Below are 19,671 nucleotides of genomic sequence, written 5' to 3'. Positions count from 1 at the left end.
TTTTGGAAATCATGGCAACATTGAACTTACTTGGACTTCGCGGAAAATGAGTTTTAGTGTTTGAAATTTCAATATTTGAATCTTTTTGCATCATGAAAATATTAAAATATTTTGCCCAATCGAATGTTATTTTCCCAAATGCTATCTTAGATTAGCATGTTTTGTGTTTAATTTAGTAGAAAATAAATAAAATGTGTTGGGAACCCTGTTTGCACAAATGAACATAAAATACACAAAAATTTTTGAGATTTTTTTTATTTTTAAATTCATTACCCCTTTTCCGAGAAATTTAAAATTAAAAAATTCATTTTTTAAAAATTAAAAGTTTTCTGAAATTTGTCCGGCTTCATCTGAGAAATATCAGTTATACGAACAGATGTATACGAGGGCACGATATCTTTGGAACAACCTTTTGAAGGAAATTTTGTACAGCGTATTTATCAGGCTGTATGCAGTCGGGGAATATTGCATATGGTTTCATTAGGTTTTTATGTCTAATTGCGACTTCAGAAATTGTAATCTTGTCATTTGACCATTAGGCACTTTCGCTTCATCCTGGTATGCACTTGTATACTTCTCTGAAAAGTAAGAGGCCTAGTCTCTGCCCAATACGTAAAAATTTAACGCATGCAACGCCCACCCGTGACGTCACTTTTACGTACGCAACAAAATTCGCTAGTCTCTGCCCTTTCTTACCGGACGCAAAAGGCAGCTGCCAAAACGCGAACGTACGGTAAATTAACGCCATGATTTTTCTGGCGTAAACCTTTCGTACGTACGTTTAAGAGTCAAAACAAAGATGGCTGCTGTATTCGCCGCGCAATGAGTTTTATGAAACTTGCTGAACTATTGGCACTTATCGAAAGAAAAGTATTGAAGAATCATCACACGCGTTGGATATTTTTGATGCAAGGTTTGTCAAACTTTATAAATAGATCAAAAGTTAAGTGATTAACGCCACAGAAGTGAAACATTGCTTTCCCTCCTGTATATAGGGTTACCAGCTAATTTGCGAGTACATTCTTCGTCACTGTTCTACAAACACAACATCATTTTTAATTCTTAGCGTTCATTTATATTTATTGATAAGAGTGAAGTAAAAGATCTTGCACCATGGCCCTACGAAATTTGCTGTTGATTTTGTTTGTACAGATTAATTATTTTCCGACAGGTAAGTGGGTCATTCCATTTTAAACCAAGCAATAAAATAAACAAAATTCTCAAGCTGATCGTTTCAGATTTTCAAGAAACTTTGCGAAATCCTACTACTCTCTGACACCTCAAATGTATATAAACTTTAAAAAAAAATCTATCTTACACAATTGATCAGTAACTAATGTCTGAGTTTGTTAAACACTATTTTCCCCGCAGTGTTTTGAAATGTTATACCTAACTCAAGTTCTATGGGAGCTTCAGAGTTGCATAATAGCTCATTTTAAAGAAAACTGCATATGCCTTACTTTGATGTGTAACAACACAAATATTTCAGATAAAAATATTTTTTCACAATTTTAAATTTTGACATTGTGTCTCAAAAATTCAGGGTTTTTTTTTTGTAATGTATTACAGGGTGGCGACAGATCAGGGAAATCAGGGAAAAGTCAGGGAACTTTATTAATCAGGGAAATATCAGGGAATTTTGAAAAAATAACAAAAAATCAGGGAAAATTGATTTTATGAAGGAAAAAAATTTTTTTTTGCTTTACAAAATTAAGTATTTTAATTCCCTACGCATTTTCAGCCAATTATCTGCTCAAAAAAAAGTAAAATTAATGAGGTGTGATTATACACTGCCGCATATTTGTGCATTTTTTTCCCTCAACGTCAAAGTATTGAATCTTACTTATTCCCCACAGGATGAACTTCCTAAGATTGTTTCTGTGTCTGTTAGGTTATTTATTTTACCTAGCTTAAAATTTCCTTTTACGCTTTCAATGCTACGTAAAATAAACAACCATACAGGCAAAGAGGAAGCCTTCATTAATGCCTTAGCTCCTTTGCCTTTATTCCATTGTCTCGAAGTAATTAGCATACTGTAATCAGAATTTCAAGAAGAAATCTTTGGTTTTTGAATTAATACTATAAAAGCTTAAAAATTATTACTTCTTCCTGTTTTTAATTTGATTGATAAAATTGAACTTTCAATAAAAAAAACTTTGTTTTTTGCCGTTATATTATTTGTTATCACCGCAGATTATAAAGGTTTTCTTTTCTTCGGACTTAAGTGATTCTTTTATTTTATAACCAAGTTGTATTCTTCTTTTATATATTTTGAAATTAACTAATTGCTTTTTTATTTCTTTTTTCCCCCTTGCATTTCAAAGTTGTTTGTTACAAAAGCGATGTAAGATTTTTTTTTTCATTACATACTGAAATCATTTGAAATAGAGTTAACTAAGTAACTTAAGTAAATATCTTAATTTTTTTACTGTTAAAATGCTGTATTCATTCATTAAAATCTATGTTCTTGATTAGTGAAAAGCTCCATATGAATGGATTCATCTGTTTTGCATAAATATGTCAATTAGTTATATAAGAATAACTACATTACCCTCAAGTTTATTTCAAATCTAAGGTGAAACCAGTAACACTGTAAAATCAGTTTCAAGTTACCCCTTTTGTCTGTTGATTATCATTCCCAGTCTTTTTAGCTTCAGTAAAAATCATTCAAGTTAAGTAGATTGATTTTTTACTTTTCTCTTGATTACACTGTCAAAACGCAACCCCCCTAATGTTGCGAATCAAGTTAATAGCCGAATGATGAAGATTTTTGACGGCGCAAAAATGTAATTTCTGTTATTTTTTTATTTTTCAACTTTCATTTAATCCAATGCTCGTATAAATTAGAAATTGAGTTTTATACACGAAAATTAGCTTTAATTCTAAAGGTTTTAGGAGATTTGTACGATAAAATAAGATAGTTTCTATATATCGAAATTTCTATATATCGATATTTTTTTTCGGAAATTTGCTACTTGGATATACGGAGGTCCGACTGTACGTGAGGAGTTTACTTTCAAAACGAAAAACATCCACTTTTAGAAAAAAAAAGTTTCTTTTTTTCGTTTTCAGAATCTCTGACATGAGACGTATCGACCCATTAACTTCTTTCTTCTCAAAGTAGTTTATATATTGTTTAAGGCTTTTACGGCCGGCGTCAAAATGAGGAGATAACATTTCCAGGCTTATCGGCCGTGGTCTGATTGGAGTAGAAATTCCAGAAGTTTCGACTTGCTTTGCTGCAGCCGTCATCAGTGGTTTGAGTTTGGTGAGACTGATTCCTGGCTTCAGTGGCTCCGGTATTTAAGCAAACTGCTGCTGGTCCTGATTGGGAGGCGTTCTCAAGCCGCTGGTGGAATAAGGTTAATGATTGGATGAGATTCAAGCCGCTGGGTGGTCCTGGTACTTGATTGGATGGGATTCACAAGCCGTGGTGGCTACCGGTTTCTGATTGAAATGGACCACAGTATGTTTTAGACTTGTGGTGAGCAGATCTAAGGGCAGGGTGCCATGTTTCTGGTAAATTGAAATTCTCCTCTTTTCTGTTGAAATTAAAGGGGTGTTTGAAAATTTATATCTAAACTCTATCTACTATTTCTCGCTATCTAAATTGAGCCATGAGTCCAACTTCAATCCCAGGTCGAAACATTAAAATGGTATGGAAAGTGAAAGTCCTGTAATGACTTCTTCTTAGTTGGGGGACGGGAAGGGAAGAATGGAGCATGAAGTGCAGCTCCTTGTGGTGGATGCTCGGTTGTTAATGCAATAAAATAGATTTGCATTTCCGAATAAAACTTATTTGACTATAAAAGGAGAAATATTGCGATGTACGAAAATGGTAAATTTCACGAAAATGTACGGCTTATTCTCGAGCTAAAAACTAAAGGAATTTAGTCTTTATCTTTACTAATAATAAAGCTGACAGTCTCTCTGTCTGGATCTCTTTCTGTCCGGATCTCTGTGACGCGCATAGCGCCGAGACCGTTCGTCCGATTTTCATGAAATTTCGTACGGAATTAGTTCGTAGCCACCTCAAAGCGATTTTTCAAAAATTCGATTTTGTTCCTTTTCTATTCCAATTTTAAGGTCATTTTCGCCAGCAAAATTATCATAAGATGGACGAGTATATTACCGAGATATCATAACGAGGAATCGTAATTTTATTATATAAATTTCTGCCTTACAGCACTGATCAGTAATAATATTCGAAACATGTATCATTAATTTTTAACATGACTTTTGTCCACCTAAATCGGTGATTTCGCCAACTGTGCGGCGATGTCTGGCCCCAGTGCTTGCCGACCGGACTTCGCACGGCATGTGGGACAATATTTGTGACGTTCTTTGAACTTGGCGGAAATAAACATTTTAATTTACTCTTCTAAACAATTGTGTGGATTTCTCGTGCATGGATTACTCCGTGCCTGCAAGGCGAAATCACATGGGGTGATACACTTGAAATACGTAATTTAAGAGTGCCAACTTTTTTAAAGTGTTTAACAGTGCATTATCTGTGAAATGCTGCTCTTTAAGTCTGAATTTCCAAGCCGCTTGATTGTCACACCTAGAGTTTTTTTTTTTTTTAATTTATTGCTAAGGAGATCTTGCGATTATCGTGGTTGCATGACTCCGGCTTGGGTTCATTGTACCCACTATACCAGAGGTTCCCAACCGGCGGTTCCCGAACCCCTGGGGGTTCGCGAGGTGCAGGAAGGGGGTTTGCGAAAATTTCGGTGCAATGGCGGATTTTTCCTAGTTTGGTAAAAAATTATAAAATATTCAGTTTGCACACATAGTCACTGAATTTTTTTTTAATTTGAAAACGCGCCAGACTCTTGTATTAAGCTCAAAAAAAAAAAAAAAAAATATCTTTCAGCGGTTTTATAATCTTGGTTAAAAAGAAATTTTCTCATTTTTTTTTTTTCGATAGACAACAAAAAGAGATATCCTTCCTTCTTTATTGTGAGGCGCCATGCAGAAACGTTGTATTAAGCTGTGGCGGGGATCACGATGACCTTAAAAAGGCGCCATCGTGTGCAGTCAATCAAACAATATACATAATATACATATGTCGAAAAAAATAAAGAATTCTCAAACAATGCATCATAGGGGTATTATTTCTAATCTGGTTGAAATACAACTCCGGAATTTCCGTCGAATTCAGTCATCGAATAGCAGACATGACAGCAAAAGGCTCCAAACTTAAAATTTATTACTGGATTTTACCCATCTGTTCGTTTTCAAAAATATATAACATCAGCATGCTCATAGTTCTGGGGAAATAGTTGTTAACAGACGTATTTAGAGATACTTTAGAGATGCTTGAAAACAAGTGATTTTGTTTGCAATTGGTTTTGCTACGTGAACTTGCTACTCTGTTTGTGAAGTTATAATCGTGTTGGTAACTTTTTTTGTGATTTAATAACTTTCTGCTGTTATGGATCGATGGTTGAAAACTGGTAGTTTGGTTGAGCGACAAATGGACAAGCAGTCAATCGATCAACCCTCAACATCAGCAGTAACTTTCGAATCAACACAGGATATTGAAATAGATAGCTGTAATGAACTGCCACCTCCCCCGTCTAAACAGAAAAGTGAAGTAGGGGAGAAAAAAGGAAAAAAGCGGAAATATGACAGTGACTATTTACAAATGGGCTTTTATTTTACTGGAGAAGAGTCTGAACCTAGACCGCTTTGTCTTCTCTGCAACGAAGTTCTAGCGAACAGCAGTTTGAAACCGTCACTTCTGAGAAGACACCTCGAAACAAAGCATCCGACACACAAAGACAAACCTATCGAATATTTTAAAAGAAAATTGGAATATAATAAAAAGTGTAGCATATCTACGTTCCTGTTAGAATCCAACGAAGATAGTAAAATGGCCCTTGAAGCTTCATATCGAGTCAGTTATAGAATTGCAAGATCTGGACAGGCACATAATTTAATTGGACCGTGTGCTAAAGATATTGCTAAGTGTATGCTGGGAGAAAAGTCAGCAAAAAAAATTGACCTGGTTCCGCTATCAAACAACACAGTATCACGCAGAATTACTGATTTGGCAAGTAATGTGGAGAAAGAACTTGTGAATAGAATAAAAGAGAATAATTTTGCGATCCAGCTTGATGAGTCGACTGATGTAGCAAACGCTGCAATATTACTTGTCTATGTTAGGTATATTTTTAACGATACAATTAAAGAAGATGTACTATTAGCAAAACCTTTGAAAACCAACACAACTGGAGAAGCAATTTTCGAACTGGTCAACAGTTACTTTGAAGAAAATGGAATAGATTGGTCTTCGTGTGTGGGTGTGTGCACGGATGGTGCAAAATCAATAACAGGAAAATTTGTTGGCTTTGTGGTGCGAGTAAAGAAGATCACCGAGAAAATTGAATGGACTCATTGCTGCATTCATAGACAAGCATTAGCATGTTCGTTGTATATGATAAAATTGAAGCTATGGTAAAAAAAATTGAATTTCTGGATCCAATGCCTGGAAATGGGTGAGTTTTCTTGTTTCACTTCTCTTAGTAGTTTTTTATCAGAAAACTCAATGAAACTTGATGAAAGCGTTAAAAGAAATGTATGTGAACATCTGCAACATCTTGAACTAACTTTTGACGAGTATTTTCCTAATAGGCATAACGTCCCTCTCTCAAACAACTGGATACACAATCCTTTTGAAGGAAAACCATGCTTAGAGAACACCCTGACATTACCTGAAAAGGAAATGCTCATCGAGTTATCCTGTGATAATTCATTGAAAACTACCTTTAAAGAGCTCTCGTTAATTGACTTCTGGCTCAGTGTAAGAAATGACTATACCGATTTGTCCAAAAAAGCAATTTGAATTTTATTACCATTTTATACAACATATCTGTGCGAGAAAGGATTTTCCTCCTATACTTATCTCAAAGATAAATATCGAAGCAGATTGAATGCAGAGCCTGATTTAAGACTCAAACTGTCAGACATTGAACCAAACTTTCAGTTTCTTTGTTCCGTAAAACAGCCACAAATATCGCATTAAGGATTTTTTCCCCAATTTAAAGTATGCTTAAAAAAATAGCTGGTTTATAAAACTTCTTGTTTATAATTTTTCTTGTAGATGTAGTTTTAACTTTTTATTAATGTTTGCACTTAATGATATTTTACAATTATATTTTTGTTTACTGCAATCAAATGCTGCAAAAAATGGAAAGCAAACATGCTGTTTTTTTATTGTTTCTTACATGTTACTAATTTCAACATCAGGGGGTTCGCGAACTTTTTTGCCTGTTCCAAGGGGTACGCAAAGAGAAAAAGGTTGGGAACCGCTGCACTATACGATACGGTTGCCTTTCCATCAATTTGCCTCCCACCTTTTGGAAGTCTACACGGCAGATGGATAAATGTTTCCCACCGGAATCTAGTATGCCCCCCCCCCCTACTAAGATGTGAAAATCGGGATTCAACTAGTCAGCTTTCGGAGACCTAGGAAACTTGAGCAGATCTGCGATAACAATATTCGCCTCCGGATAATCGTTAATTTATTGTAATGATTTACATTAACTTCTTTTATGGATCGTTTGCAAAATATCGTATCATTTACAGTCAAGGATTTTTTTCTGTTATGATTTCAGACTGAACTTGTTATCATAGCATATTAGCTACTGAGTTGTCAGTTATCATATGTAATTTTACTATATTACTCTCTACTCCATGTATTTTACTGCGGTTATATATTATAACGTTAGTATGGATTTTAACTGTTCCTAAATATGTGTATTTGTACTTCAAGGGTAATAACTGAACTTTTAAATACAATTTGTCAATGCTAGAACGTGAAATAAGTTTAATTTGTTGTAAGTTTAAGAGAAACAACTGATTATTTGAACGATATTGTTCATTAGTCTTGAAATAAACATTTGCTTACATTTAAAAAAAAATCGCAAGTTAACCTTTAACAAGTTACTTGTCTTGAAACATTTCTTAAAATGATCATCGTTAGTAATCGTCTGGTTAATATCGGAGCAACTTGCCCCAAGGTGAGACAAGTTGTTTCATTTTGGTTTTACGTACTAAAAAATTAATTATGAAAAATCTGAAGTAGTGCAACTCAAAAAACAATAAACATCAAAGGGGCATATCCATACTCTAGTTTAGTTTCGGAATAATAATTCTGGAACTAAGTTTACATAACAAGTTTTGACCTTGTTTGAGAAACGGAACTCAAGCCCCACTCTCCCTTAATAGTAAAATTTAATTCAAACAGAATTAAAAGAAGTAGGCATTTTCAAGCACATTAAACTAAAGAAAATAAGACTTACATTTGCGAATGCCAAAAAAAGAAATATTATTTTGTTTTCCATCAGATTTGTGCATTTAGAAGTTTAAAATTTATTTAATACCGTCTTCAGTAAGTATTTTATTGGTAATTGGCAAATACAATGTGTTCCTCTTGCAAATTAGAAGACTAAATTGGGTACATTTCCAAATCGCAACCTGAAGAATTTTAGGAGGAATAAGCACATTAAAGTTTATCTTTCACTCTGCCTTTATTTCTCATAATTATTATAAGATGTACAGGGTGCTCCGTTTTAAACTGCAAGACCTCTATTTTTGCAACCTTTAGTCCTAGATGCATACTTCCAATTGCAAAAATGTTCAAAACCGGGTTAAGATGTTGAGAGTTTGAAGCGGAAAAAAAAAAAAAGAGTCAAAAAACACAAAATTGAAATTTTTATACAGGCCCTAGGTCACCTAATTTATGTTCAGGGAAATAAAATCCATTAAAATAATTCCAGCACACAAAGTTTGACATTACTACGACCAATATTCACCGAGATATGAAACGCAGCGTATTGTGATTTACACCACTTTACTCTCGCCGACAGTAACACCTTTTGGGGGAAAATATAGCATTTAACAAGGGTTTAAAATTATATGTGTGCATAGAATGGTTTTTGAAATTGATTGCGGTTTTGCAGTGTGTTTTGCGTATCATGGCGTAAAGTTTGCATTTAGTTTTGAATTAAAATATCTCTGAGTTTTAGTCGCGCAAATGTGAAATTTTTTGTGTTAGAAATATCTTTTGATGGAGATTACTTCCTAAAACATAAGTTAGGGTACCTAGGGCCAGTATAATAAGTTAAATTTTGTATTTTTTGACTCGTTTTTCTTTTTGCTTCAAACTTTCAATATATTAACTCTGCAACTGATTTTGAACATTTATGCAATTTGAAGTATGCATCTAGGACTAACGGTTTCGAAAATAGAGGTCTTGCAGGTTAAAATGGAACACCCTGTATAAGTTCAACGTAATTTGGCATCGTAATTCTCTTAAACTTTTTCGATTACTTGTTTGGCAATGCTACTTTGTAGTTTAGCGTCCCTTTTTTATGAAGGAGAAGCAAGATGCTGCTGAGATTTTTCTGTATAATTCAATAGATTTGCATATATTCATGACAAGATCCATGGCTCCGTCAATTTTTTTTTTCATGTTGATTTTACAAAATCCGAACTCGAGGTCAAGCTTTAGCTTATCAGAGTCATACTATACTCTCCAAAGATTATGGTTCTTAAATGTGAACCCTCGCTATTTGTATTATGGGCCACTTATAAGTCGTTTCCTTGCATTTGTCAAGTTATAAAAAAAGCGTCGTCGCATCTTTTATCGGCTCTTTGTTCTTTTGAAGCTAGTGGATTCAGGTGAACTACTAGATAAATTCTTTCTTTTCAAAAAGACCAGAGAGCCACAGCTTCATCTTTTGAACAAAAAAGTGGTGCCTTATAGCTTGTAACCCCGTAAGGTTGCAAGCTATTATATACTCGGAATACACTGCTTGACTAAAGAGCAATTACCGTTTTTGGAATAGTTAAGAATATACAATGATTAAAAAACAGAACTAAGTACATAGTTAGTAGGGAGGATGTGCTCTCATTATAAGTACAAAATAAAACAGATAAGATTGCATCAGTGAAGTAAAAACTAAAAAATAAAATAAAATCCTACTTTGATGGTTTTTAAACAAACACAACAAATTGATCTAGATGAGAATAATGGAGACATGGAGTCCTTAGTATGATGTGTGATTACCACGGTCACTAGTGCACATTTTGCATATGTTTCCCATACTCCACACCAAACTACAGAGGAGTGGTTGGGGATATTTTCTCACTCTCTCGAGGCGGATTTGAGTACTTGTACTGTTCTGGGAGGGGCTGTTCTTTGCGCAACACGTCTGCCAAGAGCATCCCAGGCATGTTCAGTTGTATTTAAGTCGGGAGAGTAAGCAGGCGACATGATACGGAGAATGTTTTCACTTTGCAGTGTGTCAGATACTTCAATGCTCCTGTTTGGCAGTGCATTGTCGTCCATAAAGGGAAAGCCTGGATCTACAACCCCTCTGAAAAGACAAACGTGATCCAGTATAACTTTTCTGAAATACATTTGCGATGTAACGCTTCCTTGTTCAAAAATGTGAAGCGGTGTTCTGCCATTGTGCTTTATGCCTGCCCAGACCATCACGCCTGGGCTGTACCGATACCGTTCACAAAGTTTTGTGCATAACGTGTTCCACGCTCTCTCCACAGTAGTTGGTGACATGAATTACTTGTCATACTGAAACCAGATTCGTCGGAGGACATCCCTCTAGACCAATTCTGACGACCCCAACCAACATGTTCCTTACACCAGTGCAATCTCTCTCGACGATGGCGTGGTTGAAGTGGTAATGCAACGTACGAGCTTTCGTGCATACAAACGAACATTATTTAACCGCAGTGAGATGGTTCTTGCAGAAACATGCGTACCGGTAGTGGTTGAAAGATTTGCAGCTATCTGTCCAGGAGTGAAATTTTTTATTCCTTTCTGCTATTAGGGCTACATAGCAATCTTCTGAAGGTGCGGTGTTCCTACCAAGACCCCCAGCATGCTTTCGTAAAGTATTTCTACCTTCAACGGCCTTCTTTACTTGCGAGATGACACTTCTTGATACACCCGTTGCAGCAGCTACAGTGGTGACACTTTGACCTGCTTCCAGTCGTCTAACCACTCGTCCACGATCGTAGGTACTCAAATGATATCTTGCTGTTATTTTGCTCTTAAACATTTCAAGAACCAAAGAGAATTTCAGAGAAAAAAATTTTTCAACATCCAGCGCTATTTTTGTTAAACACAAAATAGCTTGGCTTTTCGCAGGAACCTAGAGCTTGTATGCACTGTCTTTTATACAGATAACGAGTCTTGATCTACCATGCCATTTGAGATTAAATTTATTTCCATTGACCAGCTGTCTGAGGTACAAGTTTGCATAAGTCACTTGTTCCCTTGCAACTGTCAAGCAATGTACTTACTTTTTAATTATAAGGTATATATAAAATGTGATGCAGATTCTAGCTATATGCGAGAGCCATAGCCCGTAACCTTACGGTTGTAACTTTGGCCTTCGTATTTACGATTATCACTCTGGTGTCAGCAACAAAGTCAAAAACCAAAGAACTACGGTACATGCACTAAAATCTTCATAAGTACACTTTGAGAATGTTATTACGAACGAGGCAGTTTTTTCCAATTTTTGAGAAAAATTGCACAAAACTCCTTTATCGACGATTCTCAGGATGTGAGCTTTATTCAAAAAACAGTAAGCAACAAAGAAGCTTAGTACGATCGCAAAATACCAGTCTAAAAATATAGCACAAAGCGTGTCACATGTTTTGACTTATGGTTCAAAATGTAAACCAGAAGGTAAGAGTAAAATTTAAAACACCAAGTATAAAAAAGGTCATTTCACTACTTTCTGACATACGTCTACACACACACACCTATACACATCTATAAAAACACACATGAATACATCTACACAAATACACGCACATGCCTGCTTACGCTCACACCCGCCTGCACACAGGCATGCTTGCAAACACACACGCACACATGTACGCCACACCTGCACACAAACACGCCACGCCTGCACACATAAACACTCGCCTACACGCATACACACGCCTGCTCATACGTCTTAACTCATACAAATACGCTTGCACACACACTTGCCCCTCTGCGGATGCACATGTCTGCAAACAATCAGGCACGCCTACACACATTTGCAAACACGCCAACACACATCTACACACACACATCTGCACACATACAAACACCTACACAAATGCGCACACATGCCTGCATACATTCACGCCTGCTCATCACATACACACACACACACGTCTAAACACTTCTACAAATACACACTCACACAAGCACAAAAACACCTTCACAAATGCGCACACATCTGAATACATGCACGCCTGCTCACCACACACCTTCACACACACGCCTGCACACATACACGCCCATCACACACACTACAAACACACATGCCTAAACACGTCTATACACATACATATATGACTGCACACATACACACATGCCTACAAGCATATACATACGCCTAGTTAGTTACTATTATCAGCGGAGAAATTTAAGCAGTCTTTAACTCTCTGGCGGTTTGACATACGAGCGGAATTTCACCTGGAAAAGGTCACCTTGGGAACATGGCTATCTGCTCGAAATGGTCAATACTTTTTATCTTGAAATTCCCTCCCCCTTTCGGAAGGAGATAAAAAGCACTTAATCCCTTTTGACCAGGACGTGCTGTCAAAGCTCAACCCCTTTCTTTTTAACGCGTGTCGCAGGGAAGAGTGGAACTCCTCCAGACATGCTGCCAAGGTCCGTCCCGCCCATTTCTCCCCTCAACACGTGTAGCAAACGAGTTGAATTCCTTTCAGCCAGTCGTGTTTTACTAATCACAACTTTCTGTAATATTTATGAAGTAGTAATAATCTAGATTTTAAATCTCTGGAATTGCTATCTCCTACTACTGCTCTAAATTACTATTCACATATTTTATTATTGAATTTAACTACTCATATTCAACATTTATAAAACAATATTTGGAACAAGTTATTTCAATATGAAATAGCTAAATGCATTTAGTTATGATTGTAATGTTTTGCATAACCTGAAATGATACGTAATTATAAAAAGCAATAAAGGAATTCCCTCCCCCCTTCCGCGCAACAGCAATTCGTTGTTTTTCTTTTAACGCTGGGGGAAAAAGCACTGCAAATTTATACATCTATGCATACTTTTTACATACTATGTTTGTATATGTATATTTTTTTCTTTATTTGTGCATTTTTATGTTTCGAATCTCGCCATATTTGAGACTAAGTGATCGTAATAACGGTATACCTAGACTTGCCTTATTTCCGAAATGTTCAACCAGGACCCCCCCCCCCCCCCCACCGTGGGTATTTCAAAAGGTACACACCCCGGCTGGTTTTCAGAGTGTTTTAGAAGGTAGTTTATTCTCAATGCTATGGATAAATGATTACTAATTATCAGCCTAAACCAGGAATAATAAATGATACATGACGCAAGCAGATACATTTAAACAATTTATTTTGTAAACGTTAATCTTTTGAAGTTACTTCAGCAAGAAATGAGGAATTGAATTTTGAAAAATATTTACTTGTTTATTGCATTGGCTAGGACTTTTTTAGAAAGTCTTTTTTGTTTTAAATCTTTTTGTAAAATTCCTTACAAGCAAATCCGATAGTAATTTTATAGCTCATAAATTACAAATCTGTACCTCAGAGCTAAACTAACGTGATTCACATACGCTACTTTACAGGAGAGAAAAAAATATGTCATGTGAGTGCAATTTTCGAAAATATGTAAAATATCCGATATTTTCAATCAACGCAAACTAATGTCTTCAAAATAGTAAATGCATCCTCAAATCACTCTTTATTTATTATTATAATGTGCAGACTTAAAATTAAGGTTTCTTTAATTATTCATATCTAATATTCCATTTTACATTTTAGTAAATTTTAATAGAGTTAATATAGCGTTAGCTGTTCTACTCATTTGTCTTCTGTTAGCTACTTTTACACAGTTATATGATTCAGAAAAAAACAATATGCAACAGTCAGGGGCACAGTCATAAGACATTTTCTTTTGTTCCAACCAATGGTTAACATTTAATTAGGTACTTTTAATATGCATTAAAATTGTTACATTACTAATAATTTTATGAATAAAAAAATACATTATTTTGATAAATTAATGTGTAATAATACATCATAAAACTATAGTGCATAACTTTTTAGGTATTTTTAATAATAAATGAGCTATATTACTATGATTAATATAATTTTTATACTGAAAATACCGTAGTTGGAAAAATAAATATCGAAAATGTCAAAATATCATGATATTTTCAGAACAAATATCGGATATATATCGGCGAACCCTAGCAGTAATAAACAGAAAATTCAAATTTTTGGACTTACGTCAGTCTGGCTACGAGGTACAGAAATGAAAAATTTATTATTTTAAATAATCCTTCACGGTTAATTATTTTTATATTTTTTTGGTCATCTGTAATGAAACTTATATTTTACCGAGACGTGAAGTAAACTGGCCGGGACACTGGATTTTTGAATGAAAATCGGGACTGTCTAGGATCCCGTTTGAAAATCGGCAAACAAATACTAAATCCAACATTCACTGAATTATGGCGTATTTAACAAAGCTATTATTAAAGAAACACTGACAATCACATGGGATCTAGTATGGGGCGCCTCGATGTGAGGCTCAGAAGGACAGTGTAACCTCCCCAAAAAATTCTCATTTGAAAAATGTGGAAACACTATTGCAACATTGAGATTCTTCTTTCAAATTTTAAAAATTGTTTTTAATGATGCATAATGTTGCTTCTCATTAGATGTTATGTAAGTATGATATAATGTGCATGCTCATGTTTATCATTTGGAAAAAGTAGAACTTCATTCGAAAATTTGAGAATCCACCTCTCCCCCCCCCCCCTCTCATTTTATTTCGGAGTTCCCCTGCTAGTAGTTAAGACCTAAGTGACCGAACTAGGTATCAAATCAAAGTTATGAAAACACAATTAAAGCAAAAAATAGTAAACAACGAAATACTTTTAAATTATAGTGGTAAAAAAAAAGTCGCAGCAAAAAAGTTGTTAAAATAATTTTACGAATTTTCATCCCCGTAAAAGGTTTATTAATTAGTATGAAGCATGAATTATGATGATTTTTCTATAAAAATCAAGGTTTTATAATTATTTTTGCTTAAGTTGTTCCAAGGAATTGAAAGATCATATGACTTGTATCAAGCAATCGCACAGATTGAATAGTGATTTGAGGTAAATATCAGGCTTTGGGCAAATTGAGATCAATGAAAATTCTGGATTTGTTGCTTAATAAAGTACAAATAGTTAAGCTCTGCTGAAGTTTTATTTTAATTATAAAACGGTTTAAACCTTTATTTATTTTTCTCTATTTATTATTATTCCTTTTTTTTACATAAAAGAATAGTTATAAATTCTCACTTAACCATTTCCCCATTTCCATCTTCCTACAAAATACTGTAGATCTTAAGCAACTCCATAGAAATTTCCTTTACTAAGAGTCCCATTCTTCTGAATTTCTTCCCCCTCTCAATGAAAAAAATTCCGAGGCTCTTTATTTTTTATTGAAAAGAAAAAGCTACAAACGATTCAATTTTTGATTTTTTTTTTTTTTTTTTTTGAAAACTATTCATTTTCATATACTTTTCCATTTTTAATAACAATAAAAAAAAAATATTATTATTGTTCTTTGCTAACAACTGAAGTTTTTTTTTTTTTTTTTTTTTTTTTGTATAAATGTTAACACAATAGCTGCCTGGTGTTGTGCAAAATTTTTGCTCTTACTATATATTGTTTATTTAGTTTTTTTTTTTACTTATACAGAATTGAAATTGTATGCTAAGAGATAAATGTTTGTTTTTCTTTGTGATTAAAATAATTATAAGCTGAAGTATTAGACAGAATCGGTGAATTTAAAATGTTTCTGATATTAATGATTGAAATTTGCGACCAAAACCCAAGGCCAATCAGTTAGAGTAAATAAATTTGAAAAAATATCCCTTTTTTTATATTTTTTATAATGTGTTTTGAGTACAACATCTGCCTAAATGTGCGTAAAACGCGACGTAAGTGCACATAAAAGTTGAAAATTGATCTTTTACGTGTACTCTTTGGTTTTTTTTACAGCATTGTGATTTTATAACAGTTAAAGTTCCTAAATTATATGTTAGTAGCGAATAAAGCCGTAGCTATAAATTTATTTCCAAAAGGATACTTAGTTTGTTTTCGTTCAATTTGAAATCTCACGGCTTTTATTTATTAATTTATTTAAAATGTAATTGAATGTCATTGTCGTCGATTAAATTATGTTGCATCCATTTACAGCACAATCATTAATTAAATGTAAATTTTAAGCTTAGAAGAAAGAGAAGTGGATATTTCATTCTTGGAATCAAGTTTTGCTTTTAGCAGATGCTTACAATAAATAGCAAGGAGGTTTGCTTAGAAATCTTTGCGTTGATAAGAAGGATGCACTGAACCTTGAAACCCCAACCTGATGAAAGGGTATTGTTTGCATGTGTGAATACAGAAGGTGGGCCCCTACGCTCCGGGGTACCGCTCTCAGGAGAGGGGAAAGGAAACGCAGGATTCTACGCCTTGGACCGTTTGACAACGAAAATTTAGTGTCAGAAAAATACGTGTAAAACGCTAGCGACGTGATCTTGCTACGGCGTGATAAGACGTGCAAAACCGCCGGTAAGTTAAGAAGCGGGTGTTCATCCATATGTCTTTTTAAAATTAGTTATGTTACTCCTGATCAAGATACTTGGCCTTACTGCAGAACTCGCAACCAAATCTAGATGACTTTACCAGGAAGTTTGTTGAGATATCCAGCTGCTTACAAAGTGCCGATTTTCCTATTGATGTTTAGTGTAGCTCATGTAACTTGATGCTTGTTGTTGGAAGACCTCATTTACATTTGAGTTGAAAGACGGGAAAAATACTAAATTTAATTGATTTGATTGATCTAAAGTCGGTTTATCTTGCAGACCCTTTTCGAGTTTTTGAGCTGCGTCGCAGAGCGCTAAAAAATAGTCTGCCACCGTGGTAAGGAAGACGACTACTATTAAAAAATTGACTAGGTGTATAATGCATGCTTAAAATAGTATTCAAAGTTTTCTTTTGTTTTTCGTTGTATTAATGGTTTGTTTTCTTCTTCAGTGATTGATGATGATGAAAGAGTTCCACCCTGAAAACGTTTTTCGGCTGCACTGTAACCAGTTGCATGTAACATCCCTGCCTCTGGTCCGTCGAAGATTGACATTCAACTATGAGGACCAGCAGTGATCGCTTAGTCGTGGTTTGAAACATCTTGTGACGGGGCACACCCGCCGTTTCTTTTATTTTTGCTGATGGAAAGAAAACATCCAAAGAGCCCCACAAAACTTGTATCCATGTTCTGCAAAGGCCCTTCAGACTGATTATGAAATATTCACTGATGTCGTTTCAAGCGTCTTCCTGTTAGCTTAGAGTAAACGCTGAGCACAAAAGCTACTGTGTATGAAAAGGAACTGCTGCTTTAAAATAAGTTCAAGAATTTGGTGTCAAGAAATCAAAAATTGTAATACTTAAAATAGTGACCAAGGTCAAAGGAATTTATTGTATTACTGTTTTCTGCTTAAATATGTGATTAGTATGTATTTTCTTTTGAAATAAAATCTAGCGGAACAGAAGCCCTGGGACGAGGGAAAGGACGATTGCTTTCCCTCATCCCCTGATGAGTAAAAGGTAAGTAACGCACAAGTCTTTTATGTTATCTTGAAGGCTGTCGAGATAAATTGTAATCCATTTGTAAGACATAGATGGAGGCAGTATTTTTTCTGCGGATGAATGTTTGCTATAAAACAGAAATAATTTTGAATGAATCCTTTTTCCAAAATTTCTCAACAAATTAATATTAATAAAAGATTTAGTTCTAGTTTGTTTCATAAGATTTCCTGAATTATATTTCATTTACCTGCAAAAACGCTTATTTTTTCGTCGAGACAAAAGAAATTGTTGAGGTTTAAGTAACGCAATCCCCCTGATTCAAAGACAAAACTGGAATATCACTCGGGGAAGCTTCGAAAAAGAGTGCTACAATACAAGATTTGTATTTTTTTTTTTTTTTTTTTCGCTTCTAGGCCTTTAAAGTACTTCATCTTCTTTGGAAAATAATGACAGATTTTTTTGTCCTAATATTAACCACTGGAGAGCACAGCAAACTTACTTTTCTTAAAGCAAATTTTTAGAGTTGAACTTCAAACGCTTTTTACGTAAAATTTCGTGTTTTCGTATTGATGAATACAGACTCAAATTCCAACTATTAATTACTCTGTCAGAATTGCATTAATCAATGTAGGGCGCTAGAATCCAATAAGATCACCTTATCTTCATAAAGAAACATATCACAAAAACTACAAGAAAACTACAGAGCCAAAGTATCTATGCAATACAGCACCTTTTTCAAACCCCGACTAAATTCAATTTAACTTTACAGTGTTCTGACGATTATTACATTCACTGGGAATTCTCTTCACTTCAGTTCCTAACAGTATGGCGGCACACTTCTTCCTAATTTGCGATGAAGAGTAATCGTAAAAGTAGTTGTGCAGAAGTTAATAAAATACACATTTACAACAAGCAAACAAAAATGTAACCCCCCCCCCCCCCAACACGTAACCATTTTTTTTATGTATAAGTTTTAATACAGTTCCTGACGAAGCGGGAACGGGTTAACCGGTAAGGCGCCGGGCGCGTAATCGAAAGGTCTCGGGTTCGATCCCGCCAGAGTGCATTGGGTTCTTACATCTTTTATTAGCCGGCTCATTTGAAAAGAAATTGAAATTTTTATTTATTTAACCATGAAATTTTTTTTCTTCAAACGGAAACATCGATTTGTATGAGGTATTAAACTCTGGTTCCAACTGATTATTTTTAATGTGGATTTATATTAAAATTAAAACAGTGACAAGTAAGGTGCATTTTTTGTGCGAATTTTTTATCCGGCGCGTGACAAGGCCGCGATGGCGTAAACGGTATGGCGCCGGGCCTGAACCTGTGTAGGTTGCGGGTTCGATACCGGCTGATTGCATTGTCCGTTTGCAACAATTATTAGCCGGCTCACTAGTAAAGAAATTTATTGTTTTAGCTATCACGTTTTTTTTACTTATTTTTTTCTTCAATGGGAAACATCAATTTGGATGAGGTATTAAACTCTGATTCTACTTAATTATTCTAAATACAGATTTTATTATAATTAAAGCAATGCTCTAAAATGTACATTTATAATACGGCACCTGATGAAGACATGATGGCTCAACCGGTAAGGCACCGGGTGTGTAACCGAAAGGTCTCCGTTTCGATCCCGTCTGAGTGCAATGGCTTCATGCATCGTTTATTAGCCGGCTCTCAAGAAAATAAATTTAAACTTCTATTTTTTGTCTATCAGATTTTGTCCTTAATTTTTTTTTTCTTCAACGGGAAACATCGACTTGGATGAGGTATCAAACTCCGATTCTACCTAATCATTCTAGATGCAGATTTAATTAAAATTAACTCAGTACTATGGAATGTGTTTGGGGATTTTGTATTTGGAGATTTTAATACGACGTCTGACGAAGCCGGGAAAGCTCAACCGGTAAGACTGAAACCAGAAGGTCGCGGGATCGACTCTGGCTGATTGCATTGGCCCGTTACATCACTACTG

At 34.9% G+C, this 19,671-nt stretch overlaps 1 long non-coding RNA gene across 2 annotated transcripts in view; it reads left to right on the top strand.

The window, feature by feature from the left end:
• LOC129233433 (uncharacterized) overlaps positions 1 to 17,966 on the top strand; it is a 46,274-nt gene extending 28,308 nt beyond the window's left edge. For both annotated transcript variants that reach the window (XR_008581459.1, XR_008581458.1), the window contains one exon: positions 17,145 to 17,966. This is a non-coding gene — a long non-coding RNA (uncharacterized LOC129233433). The remainder of the gene's footprint in view (positions 1 to 17,144) is intronic.
• The last annotated feature ends 1,705 nt before the right edge of the window (positions 17,967 to 19,671 follow it).

Source organism: Uloborus diversus, unplaced genomic scaffold (genome assembly GCF_026930045.1).
Source record: "Uloborus diversus isolate 005 unplaced genomic scaffold, Udiv.v.3.1 scaffold_41, whole genome shotgun sequence".
Classification (NCBI taxonomy): domain Eukaryota; kingdom Metazoa; phylum Arthropoda; class Arachnida; order Araneae; family Uloboridae; genus Uloborus; species Uloborus diversus.
The sequence above is the reverse complement of the archived record's forward strand: the minus strand, read 5'-3'. Positions and strand labels throughout refer to the sequence as shown.